Here is a 17851-nt window from a genome sequence, read left to right as displayed (position 1 = left end):
CTACACAGCTGAGCTAGTGGCTCTGTCCCCACCAGACTGTCCACCCCTAAGCAGTTATGATCGACATGTATATTGTTACATTATGTATTTTTCATCACAATTTTAAAAAGTGATGAAGAAAACAATTCTTTTCAGTAAAATATGGGGCAAACATCCAGCATTAGGAGCCATGGAGTCTGGCCTCAGGGTTGCCTCCCCCACCTACAGACTTGTTTATGTGGTCATCTGGCAAGCTGGTGGGGGGTCCCAGGGGAAACAGGAACCACTTCTGTCATGGGAGAGACAGCTTTTACTGCCACCCAGTCATCCTGAAATCCACGCCTACACTCAGCACTTAACACTTCCTAAATAGTCCTGAGACCAGGGGCCAGACTTCCAGCGACACTGAGCCAAGAACACAAGAGCCACAGCCCCACGCCTGGGTGTCCGGGGGTTTGCCCTCCACTGCTTTCCCGGGGCAGCTGCCCCATCCACCTGTATTTTTTACAGGTTCAGTCCGTTCCATCCCGGAGCACGGCTGGTCAGGGAGCATGATCACTTGGTATCTCTGTCCACCTTGCCAAATGGGACCCCACCTTGGCACAGCTTTCTTCTGCTCACCTCCGACAGAGAGGGGAACAGGGGCCCTCCTGCCATCTCAAGCCTACAATAAGGGCACTGTGTATCGGCCTGCCACTGTGTTTGGGCGTTGGTTGACACTAATTCACTCCTGCCCAGGTTGGCTCTGTCACGGCAAGCCTGGCCTTGCCTGTCCCTCTAGCAGATGCCCAACAGCGAGTTATCAGGAGGCCATGGCTTAAACTGAGCTTAGAGTGAGCTGTGAGCTGTCATCCGGAGGCCATGGTCAAGTCAGCTGAGGAGGCTGAATTTTGCACGGGCTCTACATGCCCAGGCTTTGGCGTGGAGGAGGCAGGAGGGGGTGGGGCTGAGCGTACCTTGGAAACTAGCAGGCTAAGGTGTCCTCTTGCCCAGCCCTTTGGGAATCGTTGCTTTGAGTCAGTCACACGAGAGCATGGAAAACAAGCGACAGGCCGTTCTGCCACTTGCTCTCTGGTGAGTGACCACAGGACTTGGGGACGCCCTTCAGTGTCAACCGAGACATCTTGGCTGGGCCTGTGGCATGTCGGGACTTCAGAGATGGGATATGTCCTTGTATCGGCCATCTGGTTCCCCTCTAGGGATATTTCTCCTTACTGCTGAGACAGAGAAGCCGAGGCATGCACAGCCTGCCCTAACAGCTGCCCAGAGGTCCCTGACTCAAGCACTCTGGCCCTGACTCCCAGGACAGATGGGGTGCTGTGCAGTCTCTGCTGGGCAGGGAGGCACCAGCTGCTTTCCCTCTGAGGCGAACCCTGTGGCGGTGCTGTAGACCTTCTAGAGCCCTGTATTCATACTTCCTGGAGAATGGCTAACTTCCAGAAGTTCCTGTGAGTGGGTCCCCCAGAGTGGGGCTGGAGTTTCTGGGCAGGCGCAGGCAGCTGAGGCCGCTGTTTCATAACAGAAAAGCAAGTGTGTGGTCCAAGCTCGGCACTCAGTGACAGTGATTCCTGCCTGCTGTCGTGAGCTACAGACAGCTATACTCAGGCCTGGCTGCCAACAGAAGGGATTTTGGTGTGGCCACCAAGGCTATCAGAGGAGTTGACAACCTTGGGCCTCTTCTTGCTTGGGCTCAGGGCCTCCATTGTATGGGAGGCTGCATTATTCAGGACAGCGGCAGGACAAAGATCGAGCCACTTTAATATAGCAAGGACAGGGGGAATTACAACAGGGGGCTGGTGGGCTGCTGAAGGACATATGAAGAGTGGAGACACCCGGGTAAGGATCCGTGCTGAAGGTGGGTCACGGACACAGACATCCAAGGTGTGCTGGGGAGGTTGATATCTCTCGAGGGTCCCATTCTGAGGCCAGGGCTCTCCCTAAGCTGACCCAGCAATGGTCTTGTGATTCTATGCTACATGGTCACATGCAGAAGCCCAGGGTCCAGGCTTCCTTAGGAGTATGGCTCAGAGGCTACGAGCTAAGTCACTTAACACTGTGGAGACTGTCCCTGCTGCCCAGAGGCATGCAGGAGCAGAACAGAGACACAAGAAGGGGAGTAGGGGGGCTAGGTCCCCATGTCTGCAGGGGCTCTCCAAAGAGAAACGATAGCAGGCTGTCATGGTGGGGATGTACCTTTGCCATGCAAGTGAGACCTTGTCACAAAAAGGTCCCCCCAAGAACATAGACTGTCAAAAAACAAAACAAAACACCCAGAACCAGGCACGGGAAACCTTTTTGATTTGTTGGTCAGGAGAGTCTAAGATACTTCGAAAACCAATACAGGCTATTGCTGTTGCCCTTGGCTGCCTCCCAGAGGTTGAAGGTAAAGTCTCTATTGATGAAAACACGATGCATTTTGGACACAGGACTTGGAGGATCCGAGATAAATCTGACCTAAAACCCTTCTCCCTGGGGATGAGCTTTCCTAGTGCCAGAATGTGCTGTACGTACTGCCCAGGGAAGGAAGCAAGCAACAGTCCCACCCAGCTATTATGCCTATAAACCACAACGACCAGCATAGTAAGATATCCGTAAGGGTACAATAGCAGCACTCATATCTGGGTGGTAACCAATAGCTCTCTAGTTAGACTTAAGGTTCGCTCAACTAGAGAGAAACCATGCCTGGTATTAGAAACCTGTCTGGGGCTAGGGAGGTCATGGATGATGGAGGCGAGCCTACAATTGCCACATTACCAAACCAGCATTATTCCTAACTACATTCTAAATGCTTAACCACAGATAAGCGTGGCTCTCCTCCACTCATCAAAGACGCTTCTCTTTGCAATAGATGGAGACCGTTACAAAAACCCACAATGGATTAAAAATGCAGGATTAATTACTCATGAGTGCCCAGCCCCGATGGAGACATCTACAACACAACCTTGGCATCAAAGGCAGCTTAGGGAACGTGGCTGAAGAGAGGCAGAAAGACTGCAAGAGGCCGAGGACCAGGAAGTCTGTTGTGAGATTGTGTCTCCTAAAAGGACAGGGAAGCTTCGCTCTAGATACGTCAATGATATGGCCACCCACACAAGGCCTGAACAATGACAGTATCTACAGACACGCTAATATGGAAGGGGAAAGCTCACAGGGCTCCACCCTAGACAAAGAACCACAGGCAAGTAAGGAATGCTGAGAGTGGGAGACTTCATCTTCCCCAGAGATTATTCCCTTAATTGGCTATCTAATACCAACCGGTTAGCCCTGAGCTCATATTCACACAAGCAACACTAAGTGGACGCAGCAGGTGCTATTTATACATAGACGCAATTAATAACAATAAATAACAATGAAAGAAAACGAGACCATGAATTTGAGGGGAGGGAGAAACAATATAATTCTATTTTAACTAAAAAAAAAAAAAAAAATGACAAAAGCCAGGCCATGGTGGTGCACGCCTTTAATCCCAGCACTTGGGAGGCAGAGACAGATGGATCTCTGTGAGTTCGAGGCCAGCCTGGTCTAAAGAGTGAGTTCCAGGACAACTAGGACCATTACACGAAGGAACCTTGTGTTGAAAAACCTAAATAAATAAATAAATAAATAAATAAATAAATAAATAAATAATAAAAGGAGGCAGGGTGACGGCAGCCACCCATGTCTCAGAGGCAAGTCACAGGGGTACCCACAAGGTTTGAGCAAACACCCCAAGAGAACTACACCATTCTGAAACCCAGAGTAAAGAACAGGTGGTCGACAGAGGTGTGAAGGAGGCTGGGCCTGGCCCTGCCTCTGCTCACCTGTCCAGAAAGAGGCCAGCCCAAGCTCCCTGAGGCCCCAGCTCCCGTGGATCCAGAGTCCAAGTGACCTCAGACACTCTAGGAAATGTCCTACTTCCCTGACAACACAGAGAGGGGGCGGGGCCTCTGCTAGAGCCAGCTGACCTCTGCTCATGGTGGACTGGCCTGGGCCATAGAGGGAGAGTAATGGGACTCACTGTAATGAGCATTGCAGACCCCCGGGGAGGCTGTGGGGCATTCTTGCCTAGGTCCAGACCAGCTAGGCTCCCTGAAGGCCCTGAGGGAGGATCCCACTCTAACTTGATTCCTCATGCCCATGACACGTGCCCGTGTGTAGGTGGCTCCATCCTCCAGTACAACTATGTCCTTGATTACAACTTCCTATTTCTCGGAAAATACTCTGCAGAGAAAGTCTTCAAGACCGAAATGTCCTTCTCAGCTCTGTCTTCACTAGGGAAGTTGCCCACTACGCCAACACCAGCTATGACAGCAGAAGCCTCGAGGGAGGTGGCAGGAATGGCTGTGGCCTCAATGGCACTTTGAGGGGGCACTGGGTCATGCACATCACCAAGAACAGGGAGGCTACCCCAGTGCGTTCTGTGCAGCAGCTCTGTACACCAGGATGAGTGCCATACGTTTTCTTCCTCTTACCATTTCCAGTGACTTGGTTATATTATCTCCACAATCGCAACTTCACGTTGAACAGGGATGGGCATCCAGCAGCTTGGGGCAGAGCTGCGGCAGGCCAGGCCATCTTTCCCTTCTCTCAGGCAGTGGGGGGGGGGTGTCTCCAGGTCTCCAGTGGTTAGGAGACATCTGCTCCCTGCCCACTGAGATGCAGCACCTCCTACCTCCTGGCTCCAGAGTATACATCCTACTATCATCCAAGACATCCCAGCTTCCTGGGAAGGCCTCGAGGGGGCCAGAAGCCTCTCTTGGAAAGGGGTTTGGGGGTTGAGGTTCCACTGGAGGTGATGGGCTGCAGGGCAGGGACAAACTCAAGTTTTGGGTTTGGTGCTCCGGGGAGACACTGAGATAGGGTGTCCTTTTGGTTAAGAGATTTATTATGAGTTATTAACATCACTATAAGACAGCGTGGCAGGAGCTCTGAAGAGTCTGGGGGCAGAGTTTCTTCTCGGAGGTTTCAGAGAAAGGGGAGGTCATGTACCAGATGATTGATGAGTAGCCCATAGGACTTGCTTGAAGTCAGGTGTCTGAGTCTCACAAAGCTGCAGGGGAGGGGCTTGCGTTTGGGGGAGGGAATGTGACTTGAGGATGTAGGGAGAAGAGGGGAGAAGGGGCCCATTTAGCTAATGTATAGGTCTATCTTATGGGGTGTGTCACCAGTAGGCCCCAATAGCTTGGAGTCTGGTAGCCTAGGACCTGCGTACAGAATTAGCTATGAGAGAGAAGAGGGACATGGATGCAGATGGGTGTGACTTGGGCAGCCTCTCATGAGGAATCTAATCAGCTCAGATGCCCAGGGCGGGTCCTGGGAGTTTGGGAGTCAGAGTTTCTGGCCTTACCTTCAGTTTGGTGCTGTTTGATTTTGGTAGGTCACTGGGGCAGGGAACCCTTAAGAGGAAGCCGGTCTCTGTCCTGGGGATAAGGCCAGGCCTAGGGTAGGAGGCACACGTGTGTTCAGACTCCTTCCCTTCCGAGTCAAGGAGGCAAGGTCCTTACCTGGGCAGGTGATCTGGGAGCCCTGGACCAGGGAGGATGTCGCATCCTCTGCCTGCAGCTCCAGTCCAGCAGTGCACTGAAAGGTACAGAGATCAGGCTGTGTCCTGCTCAAAGCCACCACATGATGAAGAGTACAGTGGCTTTCAGGCTGTCCTTCCCTGGAGATCCCATACGATTGCCACTGCAGAGGAGAGATGGCTGCATTTGCTGGACACAGAGACACGACCTGTTTAGCACCACCCATGAGGCAGAAGCAAAATGGAACCACCGAGGCTGGCGAGACGGCTCAGTCAGTAAGATGCTTGTTGTGCAAACACAAAGATCCGAGTTCAGATCCCCAGCACCCATGTAAAAGCTGGCTGTGGCAGTGTTCTGGGGAGAGGCAGAGACAGGTCTTGGGGCTGGCTAGTTAGCCAGTTTAACCCAATTGCTGAGCGCCTGGTTCAGAGACCCTGTCTCAAAAGGTAAGGCGGAGAGCAGCTGTGGAAGAAGGCATCTGACAGTGACCTCTGACCTCCACACGCATCCACACTTAAACATATATAAGCATGCTCAGCTACATGTGCATATACATGAAGCACCACCTATAAACTTATAAACGCAGGTCAGGAACATATAAACACATGTCTGTATTCAAAGCCTATCAGCAGGAAGGGTGCCAGCACCTTCACCTGGATCCCGGGAAGAAGACACTTAATGCTGTGAAAGAGATGGAGTGTCAAAGAACGGACAAGCAAAAACTTCCAGACTCTTCCAGGGGCTTCAGCTCAGCCTGGCCCTCACTATTTGTCACTGCTTACTCAAACTGTCTCTGTCTGTTTGAATTTTTTTCATTTTGTTTTGTGGTTGTTTTGCCTACATGTATGTCTGTGCACCACATGTACCGGATCCCCTGGGGTTGGAGTTACAGAGAGTTGTCACCAAGCACGTAAGTGCTGGGAATTGAACCCAGATCCCATGGAAGAACAGCCAGTGCTCTTAACCACTGAGCCATCTCTTCAGTCCATCTGTTTGGCCATCAGACCTGATCCCATACCTTGCTTCCAAGGCTCAGTTCAAGCCTACAACACTGTGGCCACTCCCCACACGAGTTTGTTAATGTGCCACGATTCTTCTTATCTCTATCCGCCTCTGTCTCCATGAAGCCTGTTAAACTCCTTGAAGTCAGCTGCTGCTGCTTTAACCCTTTGTGGCCATTCTGCAATCCACACATCTGTGTGTAGGTTGAACCATTGTGATCCAAAAGTTAACAGTAGTGATCAACACTGGAATGAAAGAGTCTGCCAACAGCCATCAAAAGAAATCAGGTCTACTTGGCAAACTGCAGCCAATAAAGCCAATCTAGCTGGTACACACTGTTCTGACATTGTGCAAAGACACCGATGTGTCCTTCAGTTTTTCTGGGGATCCGGTCCGTGTGCTCTGTTTACTCGCTGTTAACTGTGTCTCTGGGGATTCATTTGATAAAGATCTGGTCTTTCACTCTGGTCCCAAATAAAAAGAGCCCCTGGCTGGGAATCCCCTGTAAAGATCAACTTCCTCTCCAGACAGCGTGGTGACTGTGGCTGTCTCTCTGTCACCTGCTCTGTGGTCAAGTAGCATCTGCCCTGTTCTGGCCCCCCATAGAAACTTCTTGGTCAGGTGAGGGGTCAGGAACCATGGGAGGCTCCTTGAAAGCATAGGATCCCTGCACACCACAATCCAAGTGTCCAAGCAAAGCCACACACACACGCTGGCCTTCCCACAGGTGACCACCCTGCTGCCCCCACTGCAGAGGCTACTGGGAGCGTGACCTCCCTCCCCAGAGCTCTTTGTTTTCCTGTCCCTGATCCATTACCCATGACCCTGTCACCTGCATCGAGCAAGCAATGCTGAGACCACCAAGACTTCTCTAGATAGTCTCAGTTTCTCCAGGGTTGTGGGTGGGGTGAAGATGGGGGTCCTGTCTGCCTTGCTAACTTAGCTCGGGTCCCCTGTAGGATCAGTCCTGGCCAAGCATACCTGTCCCCTCCCCCCACTTCCTTCTTCGTCTTTCCTCTGTAATCCTATCACGTGCACTGGGAATCCCTCACCTCTCTGGACTTCTGAAGAGCAGGTACAGAACAGCTGGTAGATCCACCACCCTGCCCGGGATCAAGGCTCGTATGAGGGAATCCCCATGGCCACCTGGGGGCCTCACAGAGGTGCCTTATGCTCAGATGATGCCCTTCGGAAGTGCCAGGTCTCTTCTGAATGTGCCCACATTCCTGGTTTCCTCATATGAGTACCTCAGAAGAGCAAATGGAAGCAGGCCCAGCCACACAGAATGTGTGCAGAGCTGAGCGTGAGCCCCGGGGGCCCTGACTGGTAGGGGGAAATCAATGCTGTGGCTGAAGCTCCAGTGTGTGCTTAGCTATGGTAGCAGAGCAAATGAATTCACAGCCTTGATCCAGACAAATCAACAGTCTCCCAGGTCACGTTTCAGTCCACACAGGCTCAATGGTAGCTCCCAGACACTGTAGGAGTCCTGGGGCACCCATGGAGGCCAGAACACAGCCTTTCTGTGACAGACCCCTGGAACTTCCTGTTTGAGGCCATGTCAGAAGTACTAAAAGATGCTTAATGTGAAATATTTTAGTACTTCTGCTATTTGGCTCAAACCAGGAAGTTCAAGGATGCATGACACAAGACAGAAAACATTAAGAGAGCATTTAAAAAGTGCTGAAAGATGCTGCGATGTGAAGACCATCCCGTGAGTTCCCATCCTTGTCTGGAACACGAAGACCCTTCTCTTTCAGAGCCAGGAGCTAAGGAGCACGCGTCTCCACAGAAGCTGCGAGCGGAGTTGAAGGGTGAGGGGGCCGACGGCCCTGCTGCATGGTGGTTTCCTTCAGGAAGTGCTGGCCCCGTCACGGAGATGGGGTTCAGCTCCAGTCGGCTGGGGAGTGTTGCTACGTCATCTGGTGACTCTGTCCACAGATAGGTCCACACAAGCCAGGGGCTCCAGGGGCTCCCGAGAAACTAAAATGAAGGCCATGACCCAGTACCAAGGGCGTTCCTGGCAGTGTCTGTCCTGTGAAGCATCCCAAACCACCGTCCTGCAGCCAGTCCTGGAATAATGAGTACCAGGCAGTAGATGGGACACAGCCCCACCTGTGAGGATCCAGGCACGGGCATTAGGTATAGATGAGGACCCCACTGAGGTCCCTCCTGTGAACCATATGTCTCTGACATGCGCCCCACTCATGCCTCAGTTCTCTTCTGTGAATGGGCTCATCTGTGTCCTCACAGAATTCTCATTAGAGACATCATGTCAAGCTCAGTGAATGTGACCTTCTCTAAAGGCAGATGGGACTGAAATTAGATTATTTAGGACTCGGGTCCTCTAAGAGGGGATATGTGGATATGGAAAAGCCATGAAGATGTGAAAGCCATGAAGAAATAGAGGCCATGAGGGGATAGTAATGATGAGGAAGTAGAGATGATGAGTAAATGGAGATGATGATGAAATGGAGATGATGAGTAAATGGAAATGATGAGAAAATGGAAATGATGAGATAGAGATGATGAGACAGAGATGATGAGGAGATGGAGATGATGAGATAGAGATGTTGAGAAAATGGATATGATGAGGAAATGGAGATGATGAGGAGATAGAGGTGGTTGAGGAGATAGAGGTGAGGAGATAGAGATGATGAGATGGAGATAGAGATGATGAGATGAGATGATAAGGAAATGGAGATGATGAGGAAATGGAGATGATGAGATGGAGATAGAGATGATAAGGAAATGGAGATGATGAGGAAATGGAGATGATGAGGAGATTGAGATGATGAAGAAATGGAGATGATGATGAGATAGAGATGGTTGAGGAGATAGCGATGATGAGATAGACATCAAGAGGGGAAAGAGGCCATGAGGAAATGGAGGCCACAGTCTGGACAGTGCTGCTCCACACTAATGGATACACAAGATGCTCCATGCCTGAGAAGGCCTAGGATGGGTCCTCCACAGAGCTTTGGAAGGAGTTAGCCCTCTGACATTTCATTAGGAGAATCAATCCATAATGCTGGAGGATTCTATGATGCCAACATGCTCATCTTGTAGGGACGTGGCAACTGAATCAGTTAAAGTACGTCTGTTGCCTGTGAGCAAGCAACATGGGACTGGCAGGCTCCTGCAAGCCTAAGGGATCAGATGAGAATGTGAGCTAAACCTTGAGAGTGACCAAGGAACCGTGGATAGACCTGGCAGCTGGGGTGGAGGGGAACCGTGGATAGACCTGGCAGCTGGGGTGGAGGGGCTGGAAGCTGGCCCAGAAGGTCCCAGATGGGGGACCCACATTCACTCAGCCTCCCATATCATCCTGCAATATGCCTATATCACTTACATCAGGAGTCAACACTGGGCTTTGAAGCTGGCAAGTTAGGGACAGAAAGGGTGTGCCATTTCCCGAGTACTGCTTATCTGTACTCTCCCTTGACCCTCATAGAAATCTAGAAGTGGGTTCTGTGGTTGACACACAGTCCCTGGACTCCACTCTTCCCAAGTACCTCATACATGTCCAGACAGTAGCCCGCATGAGTCAGACACAACCCTTCCAAATGACGACCCAGAAAACAAGTGTGAAAAGAGCCGCTGCTATGTGGCAGGTTCTCTGTGGGCATTGCTACGTGGCAGGTTCTCTGTGGGCATTGCTACGTGGCAGGTTCTCTGCGGGCATTGCTATGTGGCAGGTTCTCTGCGGGCATTGCTACGTGGCAGGTTCTCTGTGGGCATACACCAGAGGCAAGCAGCAGCCAGGTTGGAGATGTGTCACCACCTGCAAAGGGGTGCTCATGTTACCATACCCACTGGCTTCAGCTCAGGCCAGGAGGGGTGGTCTCAGGAGCAGAAGCCTCACCCCTATCTCCCGGAGACCCGGGGCACAGAACCCCAGGTGTTCAGTCACCACAAACAGCAGCCGTTAATTCCCTGGCAGCTTCTGTTTCTCCTGCCTCCTCAGTGCACAGTGGTGAGAGGCTTGTTAGAGTCCTGGCTGCTCTTGTTACCAGAACAACACCAATACATGCTTAGCTCTGAGGTGATGCTCTCTCCATCCCTGTCCCCGCTCCTCCTCTGCTACTCCTCGCTGGGGGCTGAACAACCTCTGAAAGTGTCCGGCCTGGTAGCCCTGGCTTTCTTATAGTGCACTTTGATCTAAGCAGATGATTCCTACTGTGGAACAACAGACAAATGGTTTTGGGGACAGAAGTCAGCCTGGCCATTGTCTGCCATACCCCATCCTGTGGCCCACCTAAGAACATACACACATTTTTACTTACATCCAGCCAGTCACCCATGTTTCCATGCCTGTAATACGGCCCTAGGAACCATGCTTGCTGGCCTTGGATAGTAGGGCTCGTGTGTGTGTGTGTGTGTGTGTGTGTGTGTGTGTGTGTGTGTGTGTGTTTTGGTTTTTGGTTTTTGGTTTTGTTTTCGTTTTTGTTTTTTTTTTGAGACAGGGTTTCTCTGTGTATCCCTGGCTGTCCTGGAACTCACTCTGTAGACCAGGCTGGCCTCGAACTCACAGAGATCCACTTGCCTTTGACTCCTAAGTACTGGGATTAGAGGCGTGCGCCACCACTGCCTGGCTCCTGTGTGTCTTGGTTTGCTTTGTGTTGCTGGAATAAGCATTATGACCAAAAATAACTAGGGTAAGGAAGGCTTGTCTTACCTAACACTTCAAGTGACAGTTCATCACTGAGGGAAGCCAGGGCATGAACAGAAGCAAAGACCACAGAAGAGTGGTTCACCAGACTCTTCCCAGGCTCATGTTCCACCTTTCTCTCACATCCCCGAACCCCTGCCTGGTGGTGGCACTACCCACAGGGGCTGGGCCCTCCTACATCAGTTAGCAATCATGAAAATGCCCCACAGACACGCCTACAGGTCAAGCTGATGGAGGCAATTCCTCAGTTGAGGTCCCCTTCTCAGGTGTGACAAGCTGACTAGCCATTCCACCCTGATTCACCTCTAACCAGGAGACCCCTTGCTGTCTCCTCTGGCACTCCTTTCCCCTGGCCCCTCCTCTGATCCTCCCTCCTCCTGATTCTCAGCACCCAACAACGGGTGAGAGTGTGACGTAGCCCGTGGGCAGCTGCCGGCAGTATACCCTGGCTCGCCTGGGTCCCTTAAGTTCCCAGAGTTCTGCTTAGCCTGAGGCCTCTTCTCTCCACCCCACCAGCCCGTTCCTTTTCCTCCCACCACCACCATGGATGGGCAGGTATCTGAGGACCCACCGACACTTGGCACGGGGCATCTGGAACAAGCACCCAGCTGCCCGGTCAGCTGCAGCAGCGGTGGCTCAGTCATCCCACAGATGCAGCTTCAGTGCAGGCTGTGTGTGCCATCCCATGCTGTGCTGGGGCCCAAGGCTGAGCAGGCATGGCCCCCAGAGAACCACAGCTCATGGGGGACAGATAGATCCAGAGACCCGGGATCAGCAGAGTGAAGGGAACCCATGGGTTTCCTGTCTAGGTTGCCTCCTGGTATATAATGTACTCCTCCCAAACTTGGTGGCTTCAAGCAGCTGTCTTTCCTCTGCTCAAGATGCTGCATGTCACCCAGGTGCTAACTTTCCACAGCTCTGCGGCCACTTGGCCTGCAGCAATGGTAACACTCCAGCCTCTGATCGCAGTGAGGTCTCAGGGTCCCAGTGCCTTGTCCCTTAAGTAGCCAGCAGGTCATAGGGCCAAAGTGAGAATGAAGGAGATTGAAGACATGGCTAGGACTGCCAAGGAAGATTCAGGCTCTGTCCCACCCTACAGACCATCCCTTGACCCCTCCCTCTCGTCCCTCCTAGGGCTGGAGAGCCAGGAGAACAGCACAGGCCCAGGAGGGAGTCCTGAGAGATAGATATCAGAGCCCCCAAAGGGAACCTTCGTTCTGTAGTCCCGAGGCAGCTCCAGCAGCAAAGGCCAGGGCCCCATCCGAGAACTGGCAGAACAGGCCTGAACTGAGTTCAGGTTGAGAGCAGTCTCAGGTCAGAAGACCCATAGCGAGACACACGGCATGCTGGGAGCTGAAGCCACAAAAAACAGCTCTTCCCATCAGGCTCCAGGTGAAAATCAGCTGGAGGCCCCTCAATATCCTGCCAAGCGCACTGTTGTGGGGGCAGGTCAACTGGGGTTAGAAGCAACAGCCTATACAGATGCAGACAGTAAAATCAGCCCTCAGCACCCGGAAGAGGTATGGCTGGACCGGCACAAACAGGGAGCTTCATACGCTCACGGTAATACACGCGGCTCCCCCCACCCTGCCCCCCGGAGTTACACTAATCACTTCAGAGAGAGCCAACACCAGAGCCAGGAAGTATCAGGAAGAAAGTGACTCTCCACAAGAATAAAGGGCTAGGGTTAGGTCAGCTCCCCAGAGACACAGCAATCCGTAGCATGCATGGATGGACACGTGCCTAACAGTGTCGAGCCATGAGGCGACGTTGACTGAACCACATGGAGATGCAGATGCACCCACGCACAGTCAAGACTTCAGCGCCTCTCCAGCAGAAAGGAAGTCAGTAAGGACAGTGCTGAGGTCAGCGTCGACCGCAGTGGACAGCTCTGAGGACTGTGCCCCCAGTTGAAGTAGAAATGCATTTTTCTCTAGCTTTTGAGGAACATCCATCAGCACAGACCACATTCTGGGTCGTGAACATCCCCGACTTAAAGGAATAGAAATCAGACATGGTACATCCTCCGATGATCACAATGGAATTAAATTCCATGGTTGGAAAATCCCCCAAACACTTGCAGATTAAACAACACACTTATAAATACCACATAGGTCAGAGAATTTGGAGATTTTTAAAAACATTTTGAACTAAATGAAAATGAAAACAGAACTTAATGACAACTGTGGGGTGCAGGGCAAACTGTGGCTCGGGGGGTGGGGGGGGAATGTCTGCCCTATGTCTGCCCTGGAACGTGGGTATCAGAGAAGACAAAACCCACATCGGTGTCTCAGGACACCAAATAAAGGAGATGAAATTAAATCTAAAGTTAGAGAAGAAAGAGACCAGATAGAATCCCAATAAAGCCTAAAGCTGGCTCTCAGACGAGATCAATGCACTCATTCAGTTTCTAGCCAAACTAATGTCAATATCAGGAACAGGAGCGGTCACGATGGGCTGTTAACACCATGCCCACAAACTGACAAACTGCATGAAATAGGTGAAATGGACCAACCCCTTTAAAAACACACCCTGCCAAAAATGCATACAGAAGAGACAACAGTCTACAAAGGTTCCACCCATCTGTCTATCTAGGTATTTATCTATGTATCTGCCTAGCTAAGAAACTAAAGTTACTATCAACCTTCCAAACTGAAAGACCCAGGCCCAGAGGCCCAGAGGTTCACTGGTCAATTCTACACTTCTGGGAGGACATTATGCAATTTTCGACTCCCTCTTTTGGAAGACAAAAGCAGAAGGAATGAGTCCTAGCTCATCGGTGAGGCCCACGTTTCCCTAAAACCCAAAGCAGACAGACATTACAGAAGAAGAAGCTGCACATCGTCATCTCTCGAAATGACAGATGGCCAAGATCCTCAGCAGTATTAACAAATACAAGCCAACACTGTATGAAAGGACTCGCACATCACGACCGAGTCAGACTGCCCAGATGTAAAGGGCCGCTTCAACACCAGGATCTGGGGTACACCATCCACATCAGAGGTTAAAGAAGAAAACCACATCAATTTGGGTGGTAGAGGGGACATTCCTCAACTCAATAAAGACATCTGAAGAGCACGAACAGCTAACATCACGTAATGGTGAGAAACTAGGCAGGGACGCCACTCCTCTTCAATGTGACACTGGAAATCCTGGCCAGTACAGTAAAGCAAGAAAAGGGGGGAAAAAGCCCCAACAGATTGAGAACTCTCTTTGTAGATGAAATGACTGTCTATGTAGAAAACCAAAAGGATGGGCGTGTGTGTGCATGTGCACACACAAACTCCCCTGCCCACCTCTGCTGGAACTAAGAAGCGATATAGGAAGGTTGCAGAATACAAAGCCAATTGCTTTCCTACAGGCCAACAACAAACAGCTGGAATTTGAAATTTAAAATACAGTAACATTGACTCTAGTACCTACAGAATCAAACACTTCAGTATAAACCTAACAGAATACATACAAGATATAAGGAAAAACCACAAAACTTTGGTGAAAAAAAAAAAAAACAAAGATCTAAGGAAACAGTTATTCCATGAGCTTGGACACGAAGGCTGTGTTCGTCAAGGTGAGGATTCTGCCAGTTTATCTGTGCCCTCAACACAATCCCACCCGAAGTCCCAGCAGCTTATTTTACAGGGAACTGGTTCTGTTCTGAAGTGTGTACTGAAAAGTCTACATGTTGCTGAATGGGCTAAAAGAAGCAACAGGGCCTGACTTGGAGACCAGCTGTGACGTCTAGTCAAAACGATAGTGTGGTGGTGGCAGATGGACAGAGAGCCACGGTAAAGCACTGTGCGTCCACAGCAGACCTTGGAAATACAGCCAGCTGACCTTGACCACAGCGTGGATGCAATACAGGGAGGCAAAGAAAGTCTTTCCAAGAGGTGGTGTTTGTGGATATCCACATTTTATTAGTTCCCTTTTTGTTTGTTTCTGGATCTAACACCATTTCCAGAAGCTTCTCACGAGTTTATTTTGGCTCGTCAGTCCAGAGCATGGCAGTAGGCAGCCAGAGCAGGAGACTGGCTGGTCACTTTGCATCTACACTCTTGGGGCAGAGAGAACAGGAAGTGGGGTGAGGCTATAAACCCTCAAAGCTCCCCCCATGATGTACAGCCCCCAGCAAGGCCGCATCTCCTAAAGGTTCTGTAAACAGAACACCACCAACAATTAGTGACCAAGCATTCAAATACCGGAGACTGTGAGAAATGTTTCTAATTCAAACCACAACATATGGGGCTGGAGAGATGGCTCTGTGGTTAAGAGCACTGGCTGCTCCTCCTCAGGACCTGGGTTCAATTCCCAGCACCCACATGGCAGCTCACAGCTGTCTGTAACTCCAGTTCCAAGGGATCTGACACCCTCTCACAGACATACGTGCAGGCAAAACACCAATGCACATAAAATAAAAATAAAGTAAAAACAACAAAACCCACCGCATAATGCAAAAGCAAACAAAAAGCCAAAAATATAAACATAGCTCTTCTACCTTCATATTATGTCAAATCAGGCTACAAACCTAAATGCACAATGCAAAGCTTGGAAAGCCCCAGTTGATGACAGAAGAGGAAAGCTAGATGATTTTTTTTTTTTCTTTTTTTGAGACAGAGTCTCATGTAGTCCCGGCTGGCCTCCAATTCACTAAGCAGCCAAGGATAACCTGGAATTCCTGATTCTCCCGATTGCCTCCAAGTGCTGGGATTTCAGGCATGCACTGCCACACTTGGTGTATAGGATGCTACAAATGTGATGTCAAGTGGGTTGGAGTGATGGGTCCATAGTCAGGAGAGGACGGCAACAGAAGAACCAATGGGAAAAGGTAGTGTAGGGAGTAGAAGTCCTCGGAAGCCCCGAGAGCATGCGCATTGTTAACACGGGCATGGCCATGTTAAGGATGCTGAGGCCTTAGTCTCAGAGGTGTGGCAGAGTCTTACCCAGGTGAGGACCAAGAGGGTTGGCAAAACTCTCCTTGGAGTCCAAACCTGAGTGTTCATGAATGATTGATCAGAATGTACACAAACCAGGAAACGCAGCTTCCTCCTCACAGGTGTTCACAGCCTGAGACTGCCCGCCCGCAGACCTGTGGAGAGCAGCTAACCCTTCCCCCTGTGCCGTACATAATCAACAGGATGAGGTTTCTGCTGGCCGCAGACGTCCTCTATCAGAGTGTGCACCCACACCGGACCCCAGCTTTCCTCTGTGTCTACCCTTTCTTCCTTCCCTTGACACCTTAGTCCGGGTTCCAGGGCCCAGGCTACCAGGGTCCTGAGAGGGGGTAGAGGGAGAGAGGACAAGACTGGCCCTCAGGGTGGCTGGAGCAGGTGGGGGTGAAGATGAGAGGAACGTCTGGAGCGGGTGCAGCAGTGGGAGCCCCTGGGAACTCAGCACGCCCTCATTTTGAGACTACCTGTGAAGTAGACCTGGGAGGCAGGGGCCGTGGGGTTCCCAGGAGGGCTTCTGAAGGTGGTCAGGTATAGGATGTAGGCAGGGGCCAGCTTAGCAGGACCTTGGCCTTGGTCAGCTCTGGGAACCTGCAGAAGGTCCTAAGGCTGGTCAGCTGTGCCCCCTGGTGGTGGTACCTAAAATCACAGCCTTCCTAATGAGCCTTGTGGACCTGGGTTGGCATGTCTCTAGGGACAGGATTTGTTCCAAGAACCTGGTCCTCAGGGGCATACCCTCTCACTCACCCTGGCTGCTTCCTTCTTGGTGGGTCCCGACCCCTTCCCGGACCTCCTTGTCCATGTGTCCACTCACACCCCCCAGGCTATCTGCCAACAAACCCTTACCAGCCCCATGAAGGCAAGGTTCATGGTCTCTTATCACATGGCATATGCCTGGCAGACAGTGGGGACTCAAGTCATTTCTAGGAGCCAATAGCTAACTTCTTGCTTTAGGTCCCATTGAGGGCTTTCTCAGCACCCTAAAGTACCGTTCAGCATGGCTCTACCTGGCCTCAGCTAAGCACACCTGTGGTCCCCACCTCCTGTGAAGCTGGGATGGTCCAGGTCAACATCGCAGGGATCTGGTTTATGCTGGATGAGCTGCTGGGGAAGCACAGAGCGTTGGTCATACTTGGTCACTTGTGGAGTCAGGGAAGATGTGCATGGGGCCACTCTGAACCCAGCAGCACATCTGAGCACATGAGCAGAAACTGTGCCCACAGGGACCCAGTGCATGCAGCTACCTTTCCTTTGGGGGCTCTCTCATAAGTTCACTTCTCTCTCGACTACCTGTGGTGTGTGAGGGACACGAGAAAGGGCAAAATCCAGGCAGCAGGTCACCCCTGAGCTCTAGCTCCACTTGTAGGTATATTATTACATTCCTGAAACACCTAAGGGCTAAGGATACCCAGGCCACATGGTAGGGTCTGAAGTGGGCACGGGTTCTGGGGGCACCATCCCCCTGTGGGGGTGCTCAGAGGCTATTGTACTCTTTTCTGCTCAGATGGCACAGCACAGGGGAACAAGCGGCTGCCGGTCTGAACGTCATGGGGTGGACACTCCCTCTGTAGAAACACACCTGAGCATGCCGGCCCCCCAGACACCCAAGGAGAGTAGGTGGAGGACAGAAAACTTATGGACGCTGCTTACCGAAGGATCTGTTAGTAGACTGCTTACCTCTAGCTGGAGAAGAGGCAGACAAGCGCAGCAGCGACATCAACAGACACTCTGCTCAGGGGATGCCCAGAAGGGAGGAC

This window comes from Peromyscus leucopus, chromosome 16_21 (assembly GCF_004664715.2).
Source record: "Peromyscus leucopus breed LL Stock chromosome 16_21, UCI_PerLeu_2.1, whole genome shotgun sequence".
Classification (NCBI taxonomy): Eukaryota; Metazoa; Chordata; class Mammalia; order Rodentia; family Cricetidae; genus Peromyscus; species Peromyscus leucopus.
The sequence above is the reverse complement of the archived record's forward strand: the minus strand, read 5'-3'. Positions refer to the sequence as shown.